Here is a 25,776-nt window from a genome sequence, read left to right as displayed (position 1 = left end):
TTCGTTTAATTACAATCTCACATCTGTCAACTTGTCTATTTTTTTTTTTTTTTTTTGAGATGATAAAAATAAAGATATTTTCCAGCGCTTGGTCCCATTGCAAATTACGATTAATTATATGGGGAATTGAGCTACAAATGTTTTCAAGTTGTTTTCCATGGAAATCCTGATTTGCCCATGTTTGCTGATTTCACCCCACCTCCCCGTTCTACGATGGAAATATATGCCAAGTAGCGCCACAACCATGTGAAGTTGAAACCTGATCTGCTAGAAGAATGTCACTTGCAAGAAAAGAACAGACATATTGCAGGCTGTGTTTGATGTTACTGGACATATTGTCCAAGGTCCAACAAGAGGAAGTACAACGCTGTACTGAAAGAGGAATTTCGTCACGTGGAATGATTCACCCAATCATTGGATTGTTCAAATTCAATGGAAAATGTTGATTCAACTTCATATCTAACAAAGTCAACCAGAATGAATGAATAAATGACAAAAGAAAACTTACTCTGATTGAATGCTTTAAACAGACCTGTCTGTGTGATGGCTCGCTTTCGAATACGGCGATGGGGTATTCGGTCGTGCACTGCCTGAGAGCATAACTAAAGATTATTCGCGGCTAATATTGAAGATAACGTGCGGTATTGCGAGAAGCAGTATTGATATTTATTCGAGAACGTAGAGGTGCGTCGGACCATATGTGAAATTTGATTTTTTTACTAATATGGTAGGATGTACACACCCTGGCACGCTGTAACACATGGTGACACGTATACCTTAATATGTCTCAAGTAAAACGCAACTATTCTATGTTATGTATATACATATATATAAAACATTCTTGTTATCCCTGTGTTTAGCAATTCATCAATACCTTAACTAATGCACTTTAAAATGTCCTCCTCGGGCAAAAGCAATTTAGGATTTGAGTATTAGTTTTAAATCTGCTATACCTTCTGGACATTCAATGCACTAATAATATAATTCGCATGTTTAGTGCGTGAGAATGCCAATATTTTTTTATTGCTATTCAAAATCCTTTGTTGGAATTCTCATTATAGCCTTTCTAATTCCGTAGTGAAAATAGGGAGATATGTTTGAATTTCCAATTATGCACATGTGGGGAGACGGGAGGCAGACAATTGTTGACACAGTTAATCAATACTAATAACAATTTAGTGAAATGAGAAAGTGGTGATCTTCAAGGTATTACTGATCGAATCCTTTGTGTATAGCGTTCTGCACTATATTTAATGATAATTTCCAAATACCATATGGCCCTAAGTAGCCTCAAGCAATTCGGGTTACCGTGCGTCTGCCTCGAACGTCAAGCTAACAGAGCGTCAAATTTAGACATGTCAACCGGACGTTTTCCCTCTTCCCATAACGTTAGACCACTTCTCAATTGTAATTCATTTCGAGCCGAGTATCCAAGACAATGATGATGAACAATCAATGAATCTATCTTAATTTAAATAAATCAGCCGTAGCTAAAGCTACTAATATGACATATGCATTTGTTCAATGTCACTTGTGTTTGTAGAAAAATTACTAATTCCAAACTGATTAAATTTCTATCAGCGATCAATTGATAAATGTCACACCCCCTGGGGTGCCAGAAAGTACAAACTGTCACACAAATGAGTAATCATGTACATCAGTATCAGTTTGAACGCGATGCATCTAATTACATCTTGTCAATCACACATTGAAAGTGAACGAGTTTGCTCTAAAAGAATGTGTTGTGAAATAATTATTCTCCATGTCCCGCTGCAAGATTCATTTTAAAATACGAGTTGTCACTCAAGCATATACTGACAAAATACTCTGCACTAACTCACCTAAGCTGTTGCAAATTGATAGAAATCATATATTGCCTAACTTTACTTTAGAAAAACACATAAGAGAGTGTTAAAAAAAGTTTTGATTCATTCAAAGTCTCTCATAATAAAAATCAATTTACATTAACAGTTTACCTGGTTAACGGGTCATCAATCCGTCTCTATAACAATTCAATACCCACTGGAGTGATCTCCCGTACATTACGTTTCAGTAAATATCTTATTGACGTTGTCCAACCGATTATGTTTCTGCCTTACATTCCCAATTATATCTGTATTATTGTTAACTGATCCTATTAGTACAGATATATATAACATAACTAATTTGATTTTTGCAATATCGAATATACACGGAATCATAACTGCAAAAGTGGTGATTTCTGGCTTCTGCTAATAAGACACACTCGTATTTCAGCATGGATAACGAGAATATTTAGGAATGAAAAAAAATGCATCATCATGCAAAATAACCCAGCCAGGGCGCCATCAAAACTGCAACGTGATTTCAGGTTTAGCTCGTTGTTTCGGGTGTAGAAAAATAAAGATGACGACCAGTATTTAAATCACACTCGATTGTTCAACGAAATTTGGAAAGTCTGAATGGTATAAATAATAAAGCTTATTCACATCAAACAATAAGTGATAACACGTCCGTTCGAGACATGTGACATGTAGGATACCACACATACCACACCCGGTAAGGTTCGTAAACATAGTCAAGAATGGGCGGGTCATTCAAATTATGCGTTCCACTACGCACTGTTGAAATCACGGGGAATGTGGAGCTGCGGTCTAACGATGATCGTGTTATCAATAACTGTCACAAATCTCAGTACAATTTATAGAGATCTCGCTGCTGATTATTCTACAGCTTCCTTAAGTATGCAATCACTTGAAAGGCCTGTCAATAAACACAGAACAGAGGGGGATATCTGTGTTTATTCCTTGCATTCACTGACAATCATAGGTCGATCTTCATGAGTGTAGCTGGAAGATTTCCAATGTAGTCACACTCTAGAAAACAGTGGCTGACATGTAATTAAACGTGCGCCGTGTTCCGCAGAATTGCAAATGCATAGTGCACTGCTAGTGACGTTCTAGTATCAGATCCACCCTAGGTAATATAGGTTATATTACTAAATACATGCCGTTTTCACCTCTAATGAATGCATTGCCGTGACATTTAACCCTGGGGGAATGGTTCATTTAATGGGTGTAATTACACATGTTAAAACTACCATGTACTTTCAACTCATACGTTTCAATAAGTTTTATTACTACGTGTTTTACTTGAAGGGTTATATTAACTTTAGACAGGCTATACAATCGAAGATATGTGCGTCACAACGGAAACCGAATAATTAACGATTGTAATGCGTGAAATCAAAGCAGACAGTATCCTTGAAACTCACACACTAGCGATAAGTATCGGTATATTGCTAAATCGAACTGCAGCTGTTTTGATCTATTTAAGATCATACTGGTTGTGTGTTTAACACTCAATTTCCTTTCTATATAGACAGGAAGCAGACGTGGATTATACGAAATATGTTAATGTTTTCGTGAGTGGAATTAATTTTAAAATTAATGTTAAAATATCTATCCTGCGAATCTTACTTCATTGAGTACAAAGTGTGTCTATTACTACAGTTCTTGTTTGTCTGTCACGTTTTGCATCAAAATATTTGCCATGCCTATTTTATTTTCAGTTTTCGAACTATATTATTATTAATATATAGTATAAATTAATTAATTAATTAATTGCTCGGCTGTCCGTACATAGTACTGGTTTTCCTTCTGGTATTTGTTTGATTTGAGTTCATGGAATTGAATGTAGAATCAACATCAAGTGTATTGCTTTTGTAAACCTGGGTTATAGGCTAAGATGAATGTATGACAATGACGTCATTACTCAATAATTACAATGGCGGAAAAACAAAAAATGTCCAACGCAATAAACATATATTGTGGGGATACGTTGTATTCTGTGATAACTATGGTTTACCTTTTGCCCCTGCAAACTTTATTTATGGGACGTCCCCTTATTTCCGGAGCTTTCCGAAGACGTTCGTGTCTGACTCGGGTCGGTATGTTTATGGGTGGCGCCATATTTGTCTGGTGAGTTGCGTTGTAAATGTCAATGCGTTGTGTTGTCCATGGTAATACGGACGTATTATTCTGTTATTCTCAAGATTCAGTTGGCCTAACTAGCAACAATTTTCAGAAATTCACACCCATTATATTCAGTCGAAAACAATGCGTGGTCATCAGTCAAATGATAACCAGACATTGCTGGATTGTTTTGCAATAAACAAAAGCTTTGAGTTTGGAAAGTGAAAAACAAAATTTAGGTCCTTTTGACGAAGACAACAATATTCAACTATGGAGATAATATATTAGGTGAACAAACTGGACGTTTGGACCCTCACCATGGCAACAGATTATAGCCACGTCACTCAACAATAACGCGCAACTCACTACAAAACGGGACGACATGTATTAAAGTGACCCGTATTACACGCCAACTTGTGATGTACTTATATGAGAACATATAATAAGTATGTGACTCAGTCGTGAGTCACCTACAATGAAATATTCACTGGCAGAGTAAACTACGCCAACACTTAATTTTAACGTTTAGATCCACAGCAAATCGGTGCAACCAAATGGTATATCAAACCGAATATTTCGCCTACCTATAACTATCGTAGCATTATACATACGGCCATTGAGTACATAGAATGCAATATACGAATTATGGTATGTGTAATATTATAAATATGTACATGATTTATATTCAAAATTTGCGTCAGTTAGTAGAACATTATTCTAGACAATATTTCTATATACTGATATATACATACGTTTTCCCGACACAGTCGCCACTCGATCGCCTCGCAGTAAACTGTTATGTTAGGCTCTGATCCGCGGTCGGGCTTAAATTGTTGAGTATTGCCGTATCAGTTCCTTTAATTGCTAGTTATTATAGGAAAAGGTCGAAGATGTACGTACAGCTTTCACATCAATTACTATCAAGCAATGAATTGAAAATACGACATTCTCATGTCCAGTGCACCGTGCAGCGGAAATTATCAAAACTAATCTCTGCTGTGTTCGTAGTATTGAATAAATGTATGGATGTTATAGAGTTGACACTGAAAAATGACAACGCGTAAGTTGTGCTCCGCCGAGACACGAATGAAGGTCAGACAGCACATGAAAAGGGGTCGGCAGTTTATTATCCGGCTAGTTTTGTGACAAGGAGAGAAAATAGTGGACATACCTGTTGTGTGACCTTACGAGATATGCGTGAACATTACACACCATACCTAATGGATGGTGAGTACGAGTACGGTAGTTATGGTGGAGTGAGGGATCTTCAGTTGGTTACTTCTACAGTAAGCTAACCAATAGTGAAATGTTTAATTTGTGTTACTCGATCAGGTTACATAGCTATCATTTCAACATTCATGGCAAGCTAACGTAAGTTGCGTTCACTCATGAATTACACTGTTTGAGCGTGATTGCGGGTGTAAACACCAACAACAGTTATGTTGAGCATTCTACGTCAAGTTCTTTTATATGTGTGATTTTCGATAAGCAAGGCAATTTACAATCTGCACATGAATACAGCCATAGCGATTTACAATCTGCATATGAATACAACCATAGCGATTTACAATCTGCATATGAATACAGCCTTAGCGATTTACAATCTGCATATGAATACAGCCATAGCGATTTACAATCTGCACATGAATACAGCCATAGCGATTTACAATCTGCACATGAATACAGCCATAGCGATTTACAATCTGCATATGCATACAGCCATAGCGATTTACAATCTGCATATGAATACAGCCATAGCGATTTACAATCTGCATATGAATACAGCCTTAGCGATTTACAATCTGCATATGAATACAGCCATAGCGATTTACAATCTGCATATGAATACAGCCATAGCGATTTACAATCTGCATATGCATACAGCCATAGCGATTTACAATCTGCATATGAATACAGCCATGCGATTTACAATCTGCATATGAATACAGCCATAGCGATTTACAATCTGCACATAAATACAGCCATAGCGATTTACAATCTGCATATGAATACAGCCATAGAGATTTACAATCTGCATATGAATACAGCCATATCGATTTACAATCTGCATATGAATACAGCCATAGCGATTTACAATCTGCATATGAATACAGCCATAGCGATTTACAATCTGCATATGAATACAGCCATAGCGATTTACAATCTGCATATGAATACAGCCATAGTGATTCACAATCTGCATATGAATACAGCCATAGCGATTCACAATCTGCATATGAATACAGCCATAGCGATTTACAATCTGCATATGAATACAGGAGTAGCAATTTACAAAACATCAATTTGGGTTTACAATATGCATTTGAATACACGGAATCGTTTTAACTGTTTACTGTTTACTATTTGCACCAGGACAAATTGATACAGTCATGTGGGTTTGCGTAACTTTGGGAAAAGTAAACAGCCCATTTACAAACTGACGTCGATGTGGGAATAGTTTCGCAAACTGCTTATAAAGTGACGTCACTTTGGGAATAGTCAACATACTTTTTACAAAGTAGCGTCATTTTGGGAATAGTTTCGCAAACTGCGCATAAAGTGACGTCACTTTATGAATAGTCACCTCCCATGCGCTGAGATTTGTTTACAAAAGACGGCTTTACATACGCATTTTGAAAGCAAATACGATGAGGAGATTCTGACTCTGACAGGCAAAAAATTGGCTGACCTAGTTTCCGACAAGGATTGACAACGGAGAAAGAAAACCCAAATATTTGTTTTTAAATCATTGGCTTTTAACTACATTGTTTAACTACTGCATCGAAGTTGAGTTTGCACTCCCGTAAGAAGCATTGAGAATCCGACAAGAATTCACAGCGGACTAGGAACACTTTCAAATATATTTGTTTTTAAATCCTTGACTTTAACTACATTGTTTAACTACTGCATCAATGTTGAGTTTGCACTCCTGTAGGAAGCGTCGAGTAAGTAAGTCGAACCGAACCGAACGTTCCGTGTTTCTACGCAGCGTTTACGCTGAAATACGTAATCCAAACGACTAATATTATTGTAATTATAAATTGAATTGTGTTGACCACTGTTGTGTTGAATGCTCACTGTTGATTGTCCGGAATATATAACCAGGCTCGCGACCAGCGCCTAATATTATCGTGTTACAGTAATACATCGCAAGAAACTATATAAAAAATAAAAATCAACGAGCGACATGAATATATATGAGTTACAATCTGAGCTATTAGAGATACAGAATATGACATTTCGACTGTTATGTATAACCATAGTTCTTATTCAGTTGACCAATTCAATTCACATTCTAACTTCACCAATCACTCACATAACTTAATCTTTTTCAACATCAGTTCACTGTCTACACATTTCGACGAACGTGTTGCTTTTTTTAAGTGTCTTAAAACATAATTTTCTTTTCCCTAGCTTGACTTATACATGGGTGAATTCTAATTCTAACTGTTCTCGGTATAATTTACCATCCTATAATTTAATTACATTTTTTACCCATGGAGTCCCGCATAAACAACAAAGCGATTATCATCCTATATCATAAATATCTACACTAGTTGTCAGCAAAGGGTATTGATTATATTATACTTTGCGACGTAAACATTGATACTTCTACTGATTCCCCGCCTGCCACTCACTACCATCCTATCCTCAATTCGTAAAATTGTCCAAGTTGAACCATCCCCTAAAAGAGTCACTGATAATTCCAGTACTGGCATTGATCACGTGCTTACAGCAGCCGATTATTTTTGTTTTGTTTTGTTTGTTGCTTTGTTTGTTTTTTCTTCTTTTTGTATTTTTAACAGTTTACAATTCGCTTTTTAAAAAGAGGATACTGTCTTGAAATATGACTACACTATTTACGAGCAAAGCGCGTTTCTTGCGGACTTGAACGAGATATCATGGCGACCAATGTATGTATAATTACTCCGATCTTTTCATGACTTATTTTATATGGTTTTGTGCAAACATTTGCAGGTCAAATTAATTAAAAGAGTTAATTAAAACATCCATTTAAAAGTCGGTTGATGATTCAATGATTCACTCAGATATGCTAAGGTGAAAACAAAACCATGGTAACAAACCAATTATAAAGCATACAGAAAGATCATGACTAATACATTGAATTATTTTAGTTAGTTGTCCAGCAAAAAAATCATGACAGAAACAACTGATATTTCTGAAGAGTTTGACCACTTGTTCACCAATATCAGATTTAAACTCGCGTATGACAACCCTAGACGATTTCACCATGTTACTATTAATGCTGAGAAAATAAAAAAGACGATAAATAAAGCATCACAACGATCGGTCGCTACTGAGGGCAGCCTGGATATCACATCACAAGGGTCATCGATAGAGGGCATATGCGCAGTCAATTGCCTTGGCGTCTATATTGACCAGAATATGATATGAAAACCTTTATTGATCAAATTTGTAAAGTTATTGAACCAAAAATTGAACTAATTTCACAACTTTGCCATTTTATAGTTAAACATAATCTTATTCATTTATACAACTTTCCGTCTGATTCTTCCACACATTACATATTTTCTAAAAATCATTATAATTAGCCAATATCTGGAATTATTATACTAAAAAATGAATCTTTCATAAAACTATGATAAAACAAACGCATATTTAAAGTAGTTTAAACATTTTCTTTCAACATTTGTTTTTTTTTTTTGTTTTTTTTTTATTTGAAAATTTATTTGATTGAAATGATTTTCTGATATATATTATATGAAGCATTAATTATTAATAGTTATTACGTACATTACATTACATTACATTACATTACATTACATTACATTACATTGCATTACATTAAATTACTTTATATGTTTAATATTGTTTTGTTTTGTTGGTAATACAAATTTCATTCATTCATTCATATATTTCAAACAGGATTTAAAAAATATCACCTTTATTAATTGCGAGCACATGGGTGGTAAATATTTCGATTCAAAATTTATTTTCATATAGAATTCGTTTCACTGAAAATATCATCAAATTTGTTTTGCTATATAAAAGTGCGTTTTTTTTCATTTACGCCTTAGGGTATATCTTCAATATACGTAAGTGGATGGAAATACAATAATCTTATGACAATATGTTTTCTTATCTATCAGCTATTCTCATCAGCACATCTAAACTGGATTGAACTAGATTTGTAAACAATATGGTTTCTATCTCAGCACTTGATATTTTACTTGCGAAAATGCAGCGATATTAGTTATTATTTATTATCAAAGATATTGCAGATATTTTTTGTTCTGAATGTTTGAAGGCTGTCATCGATGTCGGTGCCATGCAATACTTCTTACCAGCAAAAATGTACAGAAACAACAAATGGAATAGACAGATTTACACCCTCTATGATGAGCGTGCTGTTCTACGAATATCTCGAACATGGGGCGCAGCTAAAGAAAGACGTACTTTAAAACTTTTCTTTTTCATGGCGGAATACAGTCTAACAAGTCTAACATGTAGGCCTGACTAAATTAGATTAAAGAAGGGAAACTTCAACTATTTATAAATTGTCCTCCGGCAAGAAAAATGGTCAACTCTCTTCAACATTTTTTTTTTTGAATTTGTTTGACCCACTCCTCATATATTTTGTGTTGTTCCTGTCCAACATACTTTTTTTGAAAAGTTTCCCCGGCCCTGTTTACAGCGTTTGTATGTAACAACTGTATACTGTTTACAGCGTTTGTATGTAGCATACTGTATACTGTTTACAGTGTTTGTATGTAGCATACTGTATACTGTTTACAGTGTTTGTATGTAGCATACTGTATACTGTTTACAGTGTTTGTATGTAGCATACTGTATACTGTTTACAGCGTTTGTATGTAGCATACTGTATATTGTTTACAGTGTTTGTATGTAGCATACTGTATATTGTTTACAGTGTTTGTATGTAGCATACTGTATACTGTTTACAGTGTTTGTATGTAGCATACTGTATACTGTTTACAGTGTTTTTATGTAGCATACTGTTTACAGTGTTTTTATGTAGCATACTGTATACTGTTTACAGTGTTTGTATGTAGCATACTGTATATTGTTTACAGTGTTTGTATGTAGCATACTGTATACTGTTTACAGTGTTTGTATGTAGCATACTGTATACTGTTTACAGTGTTTGTATGTAGCATACTGTATACTGTTTACAGTGTTTTTATGTAGCATACTGTATACTGTTTACAGTGTTTTTATGTAGCATACTGTATACTGTTTACAGTGTTTGTATATAGCATACTGTATACTGTTTACAGTGTTTGTATGTAGCATACTGTATATTGTTTACAGTGTTTTTATGTAGCATACTGTATACTGTTTACAGTGTTTGTATGTAGCATACTGTATACTGTTTACAGTGTTTGTATGTAGCATACTTTATACTGTTTACAGTGTTTGTATGTAGCATACTGTATACTGTTTACAGTGTTTGTATGTAGCATACTGTATACTGTTTACAGTGTTTGTATGTAGCATACTGTATACTGTTTACAGTGTTTGTATGTAGCATACTGTATATTGTTTACAGTGTTTGTATGTAGCATACTGTATACTGTTTACAGTGTTTGTATGTAGCATACTGTATACTGTTTACAGCGTTTGTATGTAGCATACTGTATACTGTTTACAGTGTTTGTACGTAGCATACTGTATACTGTTTACAGTGTTTGTATGTAGCATACTGTATACTGTTTACAGTGTTTGTATGTAGCATACTGTATACTGTTTACAGTGTTTGTATGTAGCATATTTACAGTGTTTGTATGTAGCATACTGTATACTGTTTACAGCGTTTGTATGTAGCATACTGTATCCTGTTTACAGCGTTTGTATGTAGCATACTGTATAGTGTTTACAGTGTTTGTATGTAGCATACTGTATACTGTTTACAGCGTTTGTATGTAGCATACTGTATACTGTTTACAGTGTTTGTATGTAGCATACTGTATACTGTTTACAGTGTTTGTATGTAGCATACTGTATACTGTTTACAGTGTTTGTATGTAGCATACTGTATACTGTTTACAGTGTTTGTATGTAGCATACTGTATACTGTTTACAGTGTTTGTATGTAGCACACTGTATACTGTTTACAGCGTTTGTATGTAGCATACTGTATACTGTTTACAGCGTTTGTATGTAGCATACTGTATACTGTTTACAGTGTTAGTATGTAGCATACTGTATACTGTTTACAGTGTTTGTATGTAGCATGTTTACAGTGTTTGTATGTAGCATACTGTATACTGTTTACAGTGTGTGTATGTAGCATACTGTATACTGTTTACAGTGTTTGTATGTGGCATACTGTATACTGTTTACAGTGTTTGTATGTAGCATACTGTATACTGTTTACAGTGTTTGTATGTAGCATGTTTACAGTGTTTGTATGTAGCATACTGTATACTGTTTACAGCGTTTGTATGTAGCATACTGTATACTGTTTACAGCGTTTGTATGTAGCATACTGTATACTGTTTACAGTGTTTGTATGTAGCATACTGTATACTGTTTACAGTGTTTGTATGTAGCATACTGTATACTGTTTACAGCGTTTGTATGTAGCATACTGTATACTGTTTACAGCGTTTGTATGTAGCATACTGTATACTGTTTACAGTGTTTGTATGTAGCATACTGTATACTGTTTACAGCGTTTGTATGTAGCATACTGTATACTGTTTACAGTGTTTATATGTAGCATACTGTATACTGTTTACAGTGTTTGTATGTAGCATACTGTATACTGTTTACAGCGTTTGTATGTAGCATACTGTATACTGTTTACAGCGTTTGTATGTAGCATACTGTATACTGTTTACAGCGTTTGTATGTAGCATACTGTATACTGTTTACAGCGTTTGTATGTAGCATACTGTATACTGTTTACAGCGTTTGTATGTAGCATACTGTATACTGTTTACAGTGTGTGTACGTAGCATACTGTATGCTGTTTACAGTGTTTGTATGTAGCATACTGTATACTGTTTACAGTGTTTGTATGTAGCATACTGTATACTGTTTACAGTGTTTGTATGTAGCATACTGTATATTGTTTACAGTGTTTGTATGTAGCATACTGTATATTGTTTACAGTGTTTGTATGTAGCATACTGTATATTGTTTACAGTGTTTGTATGTAGCATACTGTATATTGTTTACAGTGTTTGTATGTAGCATACTGTATACTGTTTACAGTGTTTGTATGTAGCATACTGTATACTGTTTACAGTGTTTGTATGTAGCATACTGTATATTGTTTACAGTGTTTGTATGTAGCATACTGTATACTGTTTACAGTGTTTGTATGTAGCATACTGTATACTGTTTACAGTGTTTGTATGTAGCATACTGTATACTGTTTACAGTGTTTGTATGTAGCATACTGTATACTGTTTACAGCGTTTGTATGTAGCATACTGTATACTGTTTACAGAGTTTGTATGTAGCATACTGTATATTGTTTACAGTGTTTGTATGTAGCATACTGTATACTGTTTACAGTGTTTGTATGTAGCATACTGTATATTGTTTACAGTGTTTGCATGTAGCATACTGTATATTGTTTACAGTGTTTGCATGTAGCATACTGTATATTGTTTACAGTGTTTGTATGTAGCATACTGAATATTGTTTACAGTATTTGTATGTAGCATGCTGTATATTGTTTACAGTGTTTCTATGTAGCATACTGTATACTGTTTACAGTGTTTGTATGTAGCATACTGTATACTGTTTACAGCGTTTGTATGTAGCATACTGTATACTGTTTACAGTGTTTCTATGTAGCATACTGTATACTGTTTACAGTGTTTCTATGTAGCATACTGTATACTGTTTACAATGTTTGTATGTAGCATACTGTATACTGTTTACAGTGTTTCTATGTAGCATACTGTATACTGTTTACAATGTTTGTATGTAGCATACTGTATACTGTTTACAGTGTTTGTATGCAGCATAGTGTATACTGTTTACAATGTTTGTATGCAGCATACTGTATACTGTTTACAATGTTTGTATGTAGCATACTGTATACTGTTTACAGTGTTTGTATGTAGCATACTGTATACTGTTTACAGTGTTTGTATGTAGCATACTATATACTGTTTACAGTGTTTGTATGTAGCATACTGTATACTGTTTACAGTGTTTGTATGTAGCATACTGTATACTGTTTACAGTGTTTGTATGTAGCATACTGTATACTGTTTACAGTGTTTGTATGTAGCATACTGTATACTGTTTACAGTGTTTGTATGTAGCATACTGTATACTGTTTACAGCGTTTGTATGTAGCATACTGTATACTGTTTACGGCGTTTGTATGTAGCATACTGTATACTGTTTACAGTGTTTGTATGTAGCATACTGTATACTGTTTACAGTGTTTGTATGTAGCATACTGTATACTGTTTACAGTGTTTGTATGTAGCATGTTTACAGTGTTTGTATGTAGCATACTGTATACTGTTTACAGCGTTTGTATGTAGCATACTGAATACTGTTTACAGCGTTTGTATGTAGCATACTGTATACTGTTTACAGTGTATGTATGTAGCATACTGTATACTGTTTACAGTGTTTGTATGTAGCATACTGTATACTGTTTACAGCGTTTGTATGTAGCATACTGTATACTGTTTACAGTGTTTGTATGTAGCATACTGTATACTGTTTACAGTGTTTGTATGTAGCATACTGTATACTGTTTACAGCGTTTGTATGTAGCATACTGTATACTGTTTACAGCGTTTGTATGTAGCATACTGTATACTGTTTACAGTGTGTGTATGTAGCATACTGTATGCTGTTTACAGTGTTTGTATGTAGCATACTGTATACTGTTTACAGTGTTTGTATGTAGCATACTGTATACTGTTTACAGTGTTTGTATGTAGCATACTGTATACTGTTTACAGTGTTTGTATGTAGCATACTGTATACTGTTTACAGTGTTTGTATGTAGCATACTGTATACTGTTTACAGTGTTTGTATGTAGCATACTGTATACTGTTTACAGTGTTTGTATGTAGCATTCTGTATACTGTTTACAGTGTTTGTATGTAGCATACTGTATACTGTTTACAGTGTTTGTATGTAGCATACTGTATACTGTTTACAGTGTTTGTATGTAGCATACTGTATACTGTTTACAGTGTTTGTATGTAGCATACTGTATACTGTTTACAGTGTTTGCATGTAGCATACTGTATACTATTTACAGTGTTTGTATGTAGCATACTGTATACTGTTTACAGCGTTTGTATGTAGCATACTGTATATTGTTTACAGTGTTTGCATGTAGCATACTGTATATTGTTTACAGTGTTTGCATGTAGCATACTGTATATTGTTTACAATGTTTGTATGTAGCATACAGTATATTGTTTACAGTGTTTGTATGTAGCATACTGAATATTGTTTACAGTATTTGTATGTAGCATGCTGTATATTGTTTACAGTGTTTCTATGTAGCATACTGTATACTGTTTACAGTGTTTGTATGTAGCATACTGTATACTGTTTACAGCGTTTGTATGTAGCATACTGTATACTGTTTACAGTGTTTCTATGTAGCATACTGTATACTGTTTACAATGTTTGTATGTAGCATACTGTATACTGTTTACAGTGTTTGTATGTAGCATACTGTATACTGTTTACAGTGTTTCTATGTAGCATACTGTATACTGTTTACAGTGTTTGTATGTAGCATACTGTATACTGTTTACAGTGTTTCTATGTAGCATACTGTATACTGTTTACAGCGTTTGTATGTAGCATACTGTATACTGTTTACAGTGTTTGTATGTAGCATACTGTATACTATTTACAGTGTTTGTATGTAGCATACTGTATACTGTTTACAGCGTTTGTATGTAGCATACTATATTGTTTACAGTGTTTGCATGTAGCATGCTGTATATTGTTTACAGTGTTTGCATGTAGCATACTGTATATTGTTTACAATGTTTGTATGTAGCATACTGTATATTGTTTACAGTGTTTGTATGTAGCATACTGTATATTGTTTACAGTGTTTGTATGTAGCATACTGTATACTGTTTACAGCGTTTGCATGTAGCATACTGTATACTGTTTACAGTGTTTCTATGTAGCATACTGTATACTGTTTACAGTGTTTGTATGTAGCATACTGTATACTGTTTACAATGTTTGTATGTAGCATACTGTATACTGTTTACAGTGTTTGTATGTAGCATACTGTATACTGTTTACAGTGTTTCTATGTAGCATACTGTATATTGTTTACAGTGTTTGTATGTAGCATACTGTATACTGTTTACAGTGTTTGTATGTAGCATACTGTATACTGTTTACAGTGTTTGTATGTAGCATACTGTATACTGTTTACATTGTTTGTATGTAACAACTGTATACTGTTTACAGTGTTTGTATGCAGCATACTGTATATTGTTTACAGTGTTTGTATGTAGCATACTGTATACTGTTTACAGTGTTTGTATGTAGCATACTGTATACTGTTTACAGTGTTTGTATGTAACAACTGTATACTGTTTACAGTGTTTGTATGTAGCATACTGTATACTGTTTACAGTGTTTGCATGTAGCATACTGTATACTGTTTACAGTGTTTGTATGTAGCATACTGTATACTGTTTACAGTGTTTGTATGTAGCATACTGTATACTGTTTACAGTGTTTGTATGTAGCATACTGTATACTGTTTACAGTGTTTGTATGTAGCATACTGTTTACAGTGTTTGTATGTAGCATACTGTATACTGTTTACAGTGTTTGTATGTAGCATACTGTATACTGTTTACAGTGTTTCTATGTAGCATACTGTATACTGTTTACAATGTTTGTATGTAGCATACTGTATACTGTTTACAGTGTTTGTATGTAGCATACTGTTTACAGTGTCTGTATGTAGCATACTGTATACTGTTTACAGTGTTTGTATGTAGCATACTGTATACTGTTTACAGTGTTTCTATGTAGCATACTGTATACTGTTTACAGTGTTTCTATGTAGCATACTGTATACTGTTTACAGTGTTTCTATGTAGCATACTGTATACTGTTTACAGTGTTTCTATGTAGCATACTGTATACTGTTTACAGTGTTTCTATGTAGCATACTGTATACTGTTTAAAGTGTTTCTATGTAGCATGTTTACAGTGTTTGTATGTAGCATATTTTATACTGTGTACAACGTTTTTATGTAGCATACTGTATACTGTTTACAGTGTTTGCATGTAGCATACTGTATACTGTTTACAGTGTTTGTATGTAGCATACTGTATACTGTTTACAATGTTTGTATGTAGCATACTGTATACTGTTTACAGTGTTTGTATGTAGCATACTGTATACTGTTTACAGTGTTTGTATTTAGCATACTGTATACTGTTTACAGTGTTTGTATGTAGCATACTGTATACTGTTTACAGTGTTTGTATGTAGCATACTGTATACTGTTTACAATGTTTGTATGTAGTATACTGTATACTGTTTACAGTGTTTGTATGTAGCATACTGTATACTGTTTACAGTGTTTGTATGTAGCATACTGTATACTGTTTACAGTGTTTGTATGTAGCATACTGTATATTGTTTACAGTGTTTGTATGTAGCATACTGTATATTGTTTACAGTGTTTGTATGTAGCATACTGTATATTGTTTACAGTGTTTCTATGTAGCATACTGTATACTGTTTACAGCGTTTGTATGTAGCATACTGTATACTGTTTACAGTGTTTCTATGTAGCATACTGTATACTGTTTACAGTGTTTGTATGTAGCATACTGTATACTGTTTACAGTGTTTGTATGTAGCATACTGTATACTGTTTACAGTGTTTCTATGTAGCATACTGTATATTGTTTACAGTGTTTGTATGTAGCATACTGTATATTGTTTACAGTGTTTGTATGTAGCATACTGTATATTGTTTACAGTGTTTGTATGTAGCATACTGTATATTGTTTACAGTGTTTGTATGTAGCATACTGTATACTGTTTACAGTGTTTGTATGTAGCATACTGTATACTGTTTACAGTGTTTGTATGTAGCATACTGTATACTGTTTACAGTGTTTGTATGTAGCATACTGTATACTGTTTACAGTGTTTGTATGTAGCATACTGTATACTGTTTACAGTGTTTGTATGTAGCATACTGTATACTGTTTACAGTGTGTGTATGTAGCATACTGTATATTATTTACAGTGTTTGTATGTAGCATACTGTATACTGTTTACAATGTTTGTATGTAGCATACTGTATACTGTTTACAGTGTGTGTATGTAGCATACTGTATATTGTTTACAGTGTTTGTATGTAGCATACTGTATACTGTTTACAGTGTGTGTATGTAGCATACTGTATACTGTTTACAGTGTTTGTATGTAGCATACTGTATATTGTTTACAGTGTTTGTATGTAGCATACTGTATACTGTTTACAGTGTTTGTATGTAGCATACTGTATATTGTTTACAGTGTTTGTATGTAACAACTGTATACTGTTTACAGTGTTTGTATGTAGAATACTGTATATTGTTTACAGTGTTTGTATGTAGCATACTGTATACTGTTTACAGTGTTTGTATGTAGCATACTGTATACTGTTTACAGTGTTTGTATGTAGCATATTGTATATTGTTTACAGTGTTTGTATGTAGTATACTGTATACTGTTTACAATGTTTGTATGTAGCATACTGTATACTGTTTACAGTGTTTGTATGTAGCATACTGTATACTGTTTACAGTGTTTGTATGTAGCATACTGTATATTGTTTACAGTGTTTGTATGTAACAACTGTATACTGTTTACAGTGTTTGTATGTAGCATACTGTATATTGTTTACAGTGTTTGTATGTAGCATACTGTATATTGTTTACAGTGTTTGTATGTAGCATACTGTATATTGTTTACAGTGTTGTATGTAGCATACTGTATACTGTTTACAGTGTTTGTATGTAGCATACTGTATATTGTTTACAGTGTTTGTATGTAGAATACTGTATATTGTTTACAGTGTTTGTATGTAGCATACTGTTTACAATGTTTGTATGTAGCATACTGTATACTGTTTACAATGTTTGTATGTAGCATACTGTATATTGTTTACATTGTTTGTATGTAGCATACTGTTTACAATGTTTGTATGTAGCATACTGTATACTGTTTACAGTGTTTGTATGTAGCATACTGTTTACAATGTTTGTATGTAGCATACTGTATACTGTTTACAATGTTTGTATGTAGCATACTGTATATTGTTTACAATGTTTGTATGTAGCATACTGTATATTGTTTACAGTGTTTGTATGTAGCATACTGTTTACAATGTTTGTATGTAGCATACTGTATATTGTTTACAGTGTTTGTATGTAGCATACTGTATACTGTTTACAGTGTTTGTATGTAGCATACTGTATACTGTTTACAGTGTTTGTATGTAGCATACTGTATATTATTTACAGCGTTTGTATGTAGCATACTGTATACTGTTTACAGTGTTTCTATGTAGCATACTGTATACTGTTTACAGTGTTTGTATGTAGCATACTGTATATTGTTTACAGTGTTTGTATGTAGCATACTGTATACTGTTTACAGTGTTTGTATGTAGCATACTGTATACTGTTTACAGTGTTTGTATGTAGCATACTGTATATTATTTACAGCGTTTGTATGTGCATAATGAAAAGTGTCAAAATACCATAATGTATACTGAATGTTTAAACCATTATAGTTCATACTGCATGTAGCACATTTAATTTTGCACGCAATAAACATACTGTCAAATTATCACATAGCATGTAAACCGTGTGTAGCATGAATCATACTGTATTCTACTTGTTACATTCTCTGTGTTGCATCTGTTTATGATGGATTCTGATCGAACGGCAAACGCAGCATAAAGCTCACCCCAAGGAAGTATTCAAATCAAATTGCTTTCAACTTCGTCATTGGCAAAGTATTTAGGACAATTCGTAATTCCGTTGCGTAGGTATTATTGGGATGTTAATGTCATCGAAATGTACTTTGCAATGGTTTTATATATCTGAAATGAGCACTTTTATTTTAATGACGTAAGTGTTACGTAAGACTTTGCACGTTTTCGCTAAATGTCGATAAAATCACCGTGGTAGATGAATTAGAACTAAATGTTGCCTACGACACACTCAGATGTGGCCGGTATGCGATATTAAAATATAATAAATAAACGTCAGCATTTTGACGATATCACCATACCACATCAAGTTTTCTTTTTTTTTTCTTTTTTTTTGGGTTATCACAATAGAGGAAAAACGTTCATTTAAAATCATATTTATTAAATGACCACTTTAATCATAACGGTGCGTTTCTCCGATATCATCGTTTTACGTAACTTAGTTTGGTAAGATAAACCTCAGTACTAAAAGAAATAATAGTGAACAAAATCAAAAAACGTATAACTTTCGTTGTGTCTGTGTTCTGATAAAATGTGAAACGCCTTGAACAAAGCTATAAGTAGGAACTCACCAACGTGTCAGAACGTATATGGAATGCGAACAGATCTAACTATAAAATTTCTGAGTATCGACAATTTAGCAACATGTAGTCATTATATTACTAACGTTTTGTCTTGTGGGTGGGGATTTAAAACTAAAACATGCAGAATAGTTATGATCTTTTTGTTGTAATACAAGTGCTGATTGACCCACTGACCTATGCAAATGTTTGAGTATGCCTTACTAATTTAGTTCAACACGTACAATGCATATATACCTATTTACGACCAGGATTCTTCTGATCACAGCATTGTGCTCAGAGTAATTACCTGCCGGTTCACCATTACTCATAATTCAATAGACGTTGTATAGTGAGCCCTAATCCATACTGTCAGTGTATGCAGTATAATCAATACTGTAAATAGCCTACTTTACTTGGTCACAGTCACCACTGAGTTGAAGTCTATGACGAACATTGTAATGTCAATATCATACACAAATGAATTCATTCCGTAACAACATATTTGTATAATGAACTTTGATCGGAAGGCAAACGTAGCATGAAATACACAACAAGCAAGTATTCAACTCAAATCGAATTCAACGCTTTCAAATTCGGCATTGGCGAAGCATTGGGACAATTTTTCATTCCTTTGCATATTTATTATTGGGATGTTAATGTCAGCGACATTTGTTTTGTGGTGGCATTATGTATCTAAAATGCGAATGACAAAGGTTTTACGTAAGGTCATGCACGCTTACGTCAATCGTTGTAAATATCAACGTAATTGAGTGTGTAGCCAAATAAGTAATACACGCTGACTACGACCAACTCAACTGCTATAAAATAAGGAACCAATATCCTCGCGTAATTAGCATGCCACATCGTAAATTCAGTTACCACAGTCGGGAGAAAACGTCTTTGTAAAATTACTTTTAAAAAGTGCATGTTCGCATTCTTCTGTTATCATATTGGTCTTATCCTCCATTGTTTCTTTAGCTGCGTCGTGACTCACGGCTTATTCGAACTCAATTTTGCAGAGTACCCTGTAACTAACAAGACGCGTGCGTCATTATAGACCTCGATGTGCGTATTGGTTAGAATTCATTGTAATTAGCGTGTCTGTAAATACATACTCGTTGTTTTAGCGGCTGTATTCACTCGGTTGGTCTTTTTGTGACTCGCATGACGCATGCGCATTTCCAAACACCATTTCTAAGTTTATTGATGTTTAATATCGGTTATTGGTCAAATACCGACGTTCTGATGAACTGCAATTTGCATATATTTATATTTTTTGTCTATGAAATTACACATTTAATTACACATTTTATTGATTTTTTGTCGCAAATATATATTTAAAATGAGCTGCCAGCGCCAAATGAGTCAGCTATCGTCATGTTCTGACTTTATACCTTCAGAGTAAGCAACGTGTCAGAACGCGCACATGGAACAAATCTCGTAATTTTTGACAGTCGGTGATTTTGCAACATGGTGCTGTTAAATATTCCTATCATAATTCTAGGATCCTTACGTCTCACTTCGAGATTTTGTTGTCATACTGGGAAGATTATAAATAGGTATATATGATTATTGCCATGACAATTGTCGTTATATGAGCTTTAATTATCGTTATTGCATAAGATGAAATCTACATGGTTACATTATGTAAGGCGGGCAACCCGTATGATAACAACGCATATAGTACATTGACTATGTTTTCTAAGATTTTTCAAAATCCAACTGTTTCAACTATCATAGATGAACGTCACTATTACCCCCCCCCCCGATGAATTGCATCATTGATTCGATGTCCTATTTTACCCAAATTTTGTTGTTGGATAATACAAGGGCGAGGACGTACAGTAATTGAAAAGTTGAATACATGTATGTATAGAACGAGAAGTTAGTTATAAAAACTAGGAATTGTATTCCCCGTTACTTATTGGTCTTTTTCATCTGGGAGTATCATGCTGTTAGTCCCAGACTTTCCCTTCAACTATCTCTCGCTTGACTTCAACATATCTTGTGTTTTTAATATTCTCGTAGATTGACCCACTGACCCTTTCATTCAATTGCAAACGTATGAGCATGCCTTACTAATTCAGTTGACTACGCGAGATGCTTGTATACCTATTTACGATCGGAATTCGCTTGATCTGAGCATTGTGCTCAGTGTAATTACTTGCCGTTTTACCGTTATCCATGCTTCAATTGATGTTGCGGCGATGTCCAATGATTTATATCTACGCATGCGCACTACTAATCCGCTCCGAAGCTGCACATACACAACATAGCGTTCTACTGAAGTACACGCGCATATTTTATGCATTCTGATTATGAGTTGCACATCGTGTTGCGTTATATAGTGTCTTTGATTCGTTTGCGTATTTTAACGATTGATGCCATGCATATTTCTGAAGAGAATATTCTTGGGGTGACTCTGAATCAAACCGTGGTCGTGTCGATCAACTCGGACGCCGTACGTGTGTAATTTATACATTAGTATAGTCAAATTCACGGATGTCACTGTTTATACACAAATATACACGAGTTTGTGTTTATTTCACTTTGGTTTAGCGCTTCTTAAAACCAACGATTGCTGTACTAATTTATCATATTCCGTTGCACACATTTATTATTCTCCATCACTTGCTTTAAAGATTCGCCTCCACTAACAACGTTTTCTTTTTGAACGGCACAACAGTATATCTATTGACCTCTGGTGCGGTAAAAATGCGTATGCTGTCGCCGCTCTTTGCTGTTGAGCGTTTTGGTAATGTTGTTGATATTGTTATTCCACCCGTGCTCCATTGAATAGACCAAGTGTCCGATATGCCATTCCTTAAACTGTGTACCGGCGGCAGATTGCAGCTAATCGCGCTGATCTCAAAATCAAGTCACTTCTACGAGATAAGTTTAAAAGCAGTCACGCCAAAGGTTAAAACAACGAATGCAGTAATTGCATTTCTGATTGGAAATAACAAGTATAAAATAATGACAGTTGTACCACACCCATTAACGTCAATCAATGAAATAAATGGTTGTTATTCGAACTTGACTTCACGATAGTTTCAGACCTTGGCCTATATTTTTTTACACTATTTTGACCCCAACTTTATCAATGAATTAATGATACGGAATATAAAAGTACATTATAATTTGATGTAGAAAGTTTCGGTGTGTTGTGGAAAAAAATCATACAATGGACTATTGTAGCACTGTTTCAAACATTTGATACCTCCGGTTACTGTTACTGTGTAATGAAAGTGAAATTAGTTGAAAATCAAGGTATTCAATAATAAGATAGGAGCGTCCATGTGACGTTCTATCCTGGCATGTTTTCCACCATAAAATATTTCAATAGTACTAAATCAGAACACAGGCACACATTGTGTCACATATATTTTGCAGCGAGCTCAACACGCGTGCTGCAATCACTTGTGCCATGGTTACTGTCGATGTCAGCGCGTATAAATACAAATAAACGTTTTCAACATACCTTCAGCTTTCCTTTTTTGCGAAAGCAAACCTTGTCCAGCCGCGATTTGTGGAGATGAGCGAAATACAAAAAAATCAGCAACAATCTAAACAGTCTTGAACGTATCGCTTATCCTATTAATGTGTACCAAACCCGCTTGGCCCAAGGGACATTGGAAATGTGTCGTGCACTTAAAACTAATGTCATATACACTGTTCATATTAGTAAGCACTTTCCCTATTGATGTAGTGGTTGTCAATCCATTACCTGCATTCCAGTTAAACAAACTCACAGTCAAACCTTGTCCGTGGAATACATTAGCAGTTGGTATACAATGACCAGTATTTTCAACTACTGAACCTAACGTCCGAGGTGACCCACGCTGGTCGCGCTCAATAGACCGGAGGACTCGGTAAACAATAGAGTAAACATGCGAACACAGAAGGACAAGGCTTACCAATTCATGATATATGTAAAGTTTTTAACTTCTCGCACGACAGCATTGTGTTTCTTTATACCGACATCTTGTCTGAAACTCAAAACGTGGTTGTATTTGCAAGCATCGGATTAAAGAACGTGAAAATTCATACACTTGGTAGGATTATACCAAATCTGAATGTCAGTACTCCCTCAAACAGACCATAGCGTACTGCAAACTAGGCATGATACACTGTTGTATTGACTCGAGGAAAAAAAGAAAAAGTGGATATAATTGTCTGTCGGATTCTGACAAGTGCATGTTTCTTTAAAAACCTTTGCTCGGTCATTTGGAACACTGAATAAATTTGTACATGCGGCTTAACATGTACTACTTAGTACGTGGATACTTCAGTAAACATTCCATGTTATGACTCTTATATCAAGCGTATTCTTATTTTTAAACATTTTTAATGCGCATGCCCAATACGAACAGTTCCGTCGAGATTGACGTCACAAATATGCTAAATTAATACGTATGGACAGTTTTACTAAGTGTTTACTTCATGTAATTTATACACCGGAGTTGTAACTATAACAATATAGGATTGTGGGTAATTTACCAAAAAACAACATGACGCTATAGTAACATCCAAAAAAGGATTTTTTTTAAAAACCTAACATTAAAGCGAAATCTAGCATGGGAAATTTCCGATCGAAGCGATGGCAGAGTGGCACTTTCATATAGACATAAAATAGATTCTCTGTGAAATTTCAAAGACTGATATCATAATTCAGATGGACATCAAAATCTACGAGCGCTGACCCTGGCGCTGACTCCTGACAGCCTATTATATAGCCTGGTAAATATTCAGTCGTTAGACAAAATGTCAATTATCTCAAAGTATAGAAAGTGTATCCTACGAGACTGAGTATCGGTAGTTACCAACCAATACGATATTAAATATGGCGAATACAAGATATTTTTGAAGCATCATTGCCATATGTGACAGTGAACCAAAGTGATATTGAGTCGCGTAGTGTCCGCGTATTATACTACGGCCAAATGACTGACAGCGCGAATAGCTAATCAGCGACCGCGTTGCAACTGGTGATTTATTTCATGAATGAAAGACACGTCATGGTGTTATTGGCTATAATTCAACACAACAAACGGTTGAAATTAATAAAGAAATAGGGGCGTGAAGAAAATTAGCATATGAGGCGCGCGCCACTAGTTCGATTAACAATGCCTCGCCGTTTCACAAATTCCGGCTGTGACTGTGGCTTGGATTGATTCAAAACTCTGGCGGTAATCTCTCTGCTGACATCAAACTAAGATAAAATATCGTGGGATTATATATATATATAAATGACATTCTTCACTGCGCTAAATTGTTTGTGACATCTGCAATTTTAATTGCGCATGTCCATTTCGTCACTTTTTGTGCGCGTTTAGTATAGACTTATACCACTAATTGAAACTCCATAGACGACAATATTATTATATGACGAGATTGCTATATGAAAATGATGAACAAAGTTGAAAACATGTCCCAAAACTGGGAAATCAACATGCCAGTAATCAACCACCTGAAAAAACATGTTTGCCAGCTCAAACTCTTGCAAATCTCAGGTAAACAAAACACACCTACTGTATTTGGATTGCACCTAGAGAAATCACAGGAAAAACATCAAGATTAGAACATCCAAATACACACAGAATAAACCCACAGGTACACAGTCGGTAAGTAGTAAACAAAAGACAACATGTCGGTCTGACCTTTGACCCAGATGATCACGCCCTCAAACAGCGAGCACCTGAAAAAAAAATATTTAAAAAATGTCATTGGTTCTTCCAAGGCATTTAAATTGAGCTACGAGAAGCCATTGGTTGATTAGTGCCATAAGAGTATACACGTTGGAAATTTAGTGTGACGTAGATTTGATTTCGTGGGTTCGCATTCCGTGTTTGAATGATCGCAATGTACCTGTTATTCATCACTTTATTACGGAATACAGTAAAACAAAATATTAATCATTAATCTAACCTGAAAAATATACATCATATGCTACACAAGTGATGTTACGTGGTCAATTTATGAGTTCTAATGCTACTAAACACATTAGTCTTTCATCGTAAGTAATCAGAAAGTCCGATATACCAATCAATGTTTTAGTTTTTTGCAATAAGCAATAATGGAAAAAAGTATGTAAAGGTAATTGCCTACTCAATTTTTAGTTTTTTTATAAATGATGTCACTCTTTCTTACGCGCTATATATAGTTCTGTTCTCTGTTACCTGTAGATTACTTTTAAAATGATCCAATTATGAGTGATTTGATATAAAAGATTAGAGATGATTATTTTCATTAATACCGATCGTCTTGTGCAAGTT

General features: G+C 34.4%; 1 protein-coding gene across 1 annotated transcript in view; it reads right to left on the bottom strand.

Annotated features, from left to right (window-relative positions):
• The window catches only part of LOC100372756 (RYamide receptor-like), a 45,179-nt gene extending 39,969 nt beyond the window's left edge, over nt 1-5,210 (bottom strand). Inside the window, exon 1 of the mRNA XM_085494088.1 lies at nt 5,125-5,210. The gene's annotated coding sequence lies outside the window, so the exon portion shown is untranslated. The remainder of the gene's footprint in view (nt 1-5,124) is intronic.
• Nucleotides 5,211-25,776: the final 20,566 nt, after the last annotated feature.

The sequence above is a fragment of the Saccoglossus kowalevskii genome, chromosome 19 (assembly GCF_978046115.1).
Source record: "Saccoglossus kowalevskii chromosome 19, keSacKowa6.1, whole genome shotgun sequence".
In the NCBI taxonomy this organism is placed as follows: Eukaryota; Metazoa; Hemichordata; class Enteropneusta; family Harrimaniidae; genus Saccoglossus; species Saccoglossus kowalevskii.
Note: the sequence above shows the minus strand (reverse complement) of the source record. Positions and strands in the feature narration are given on the sequence as shown.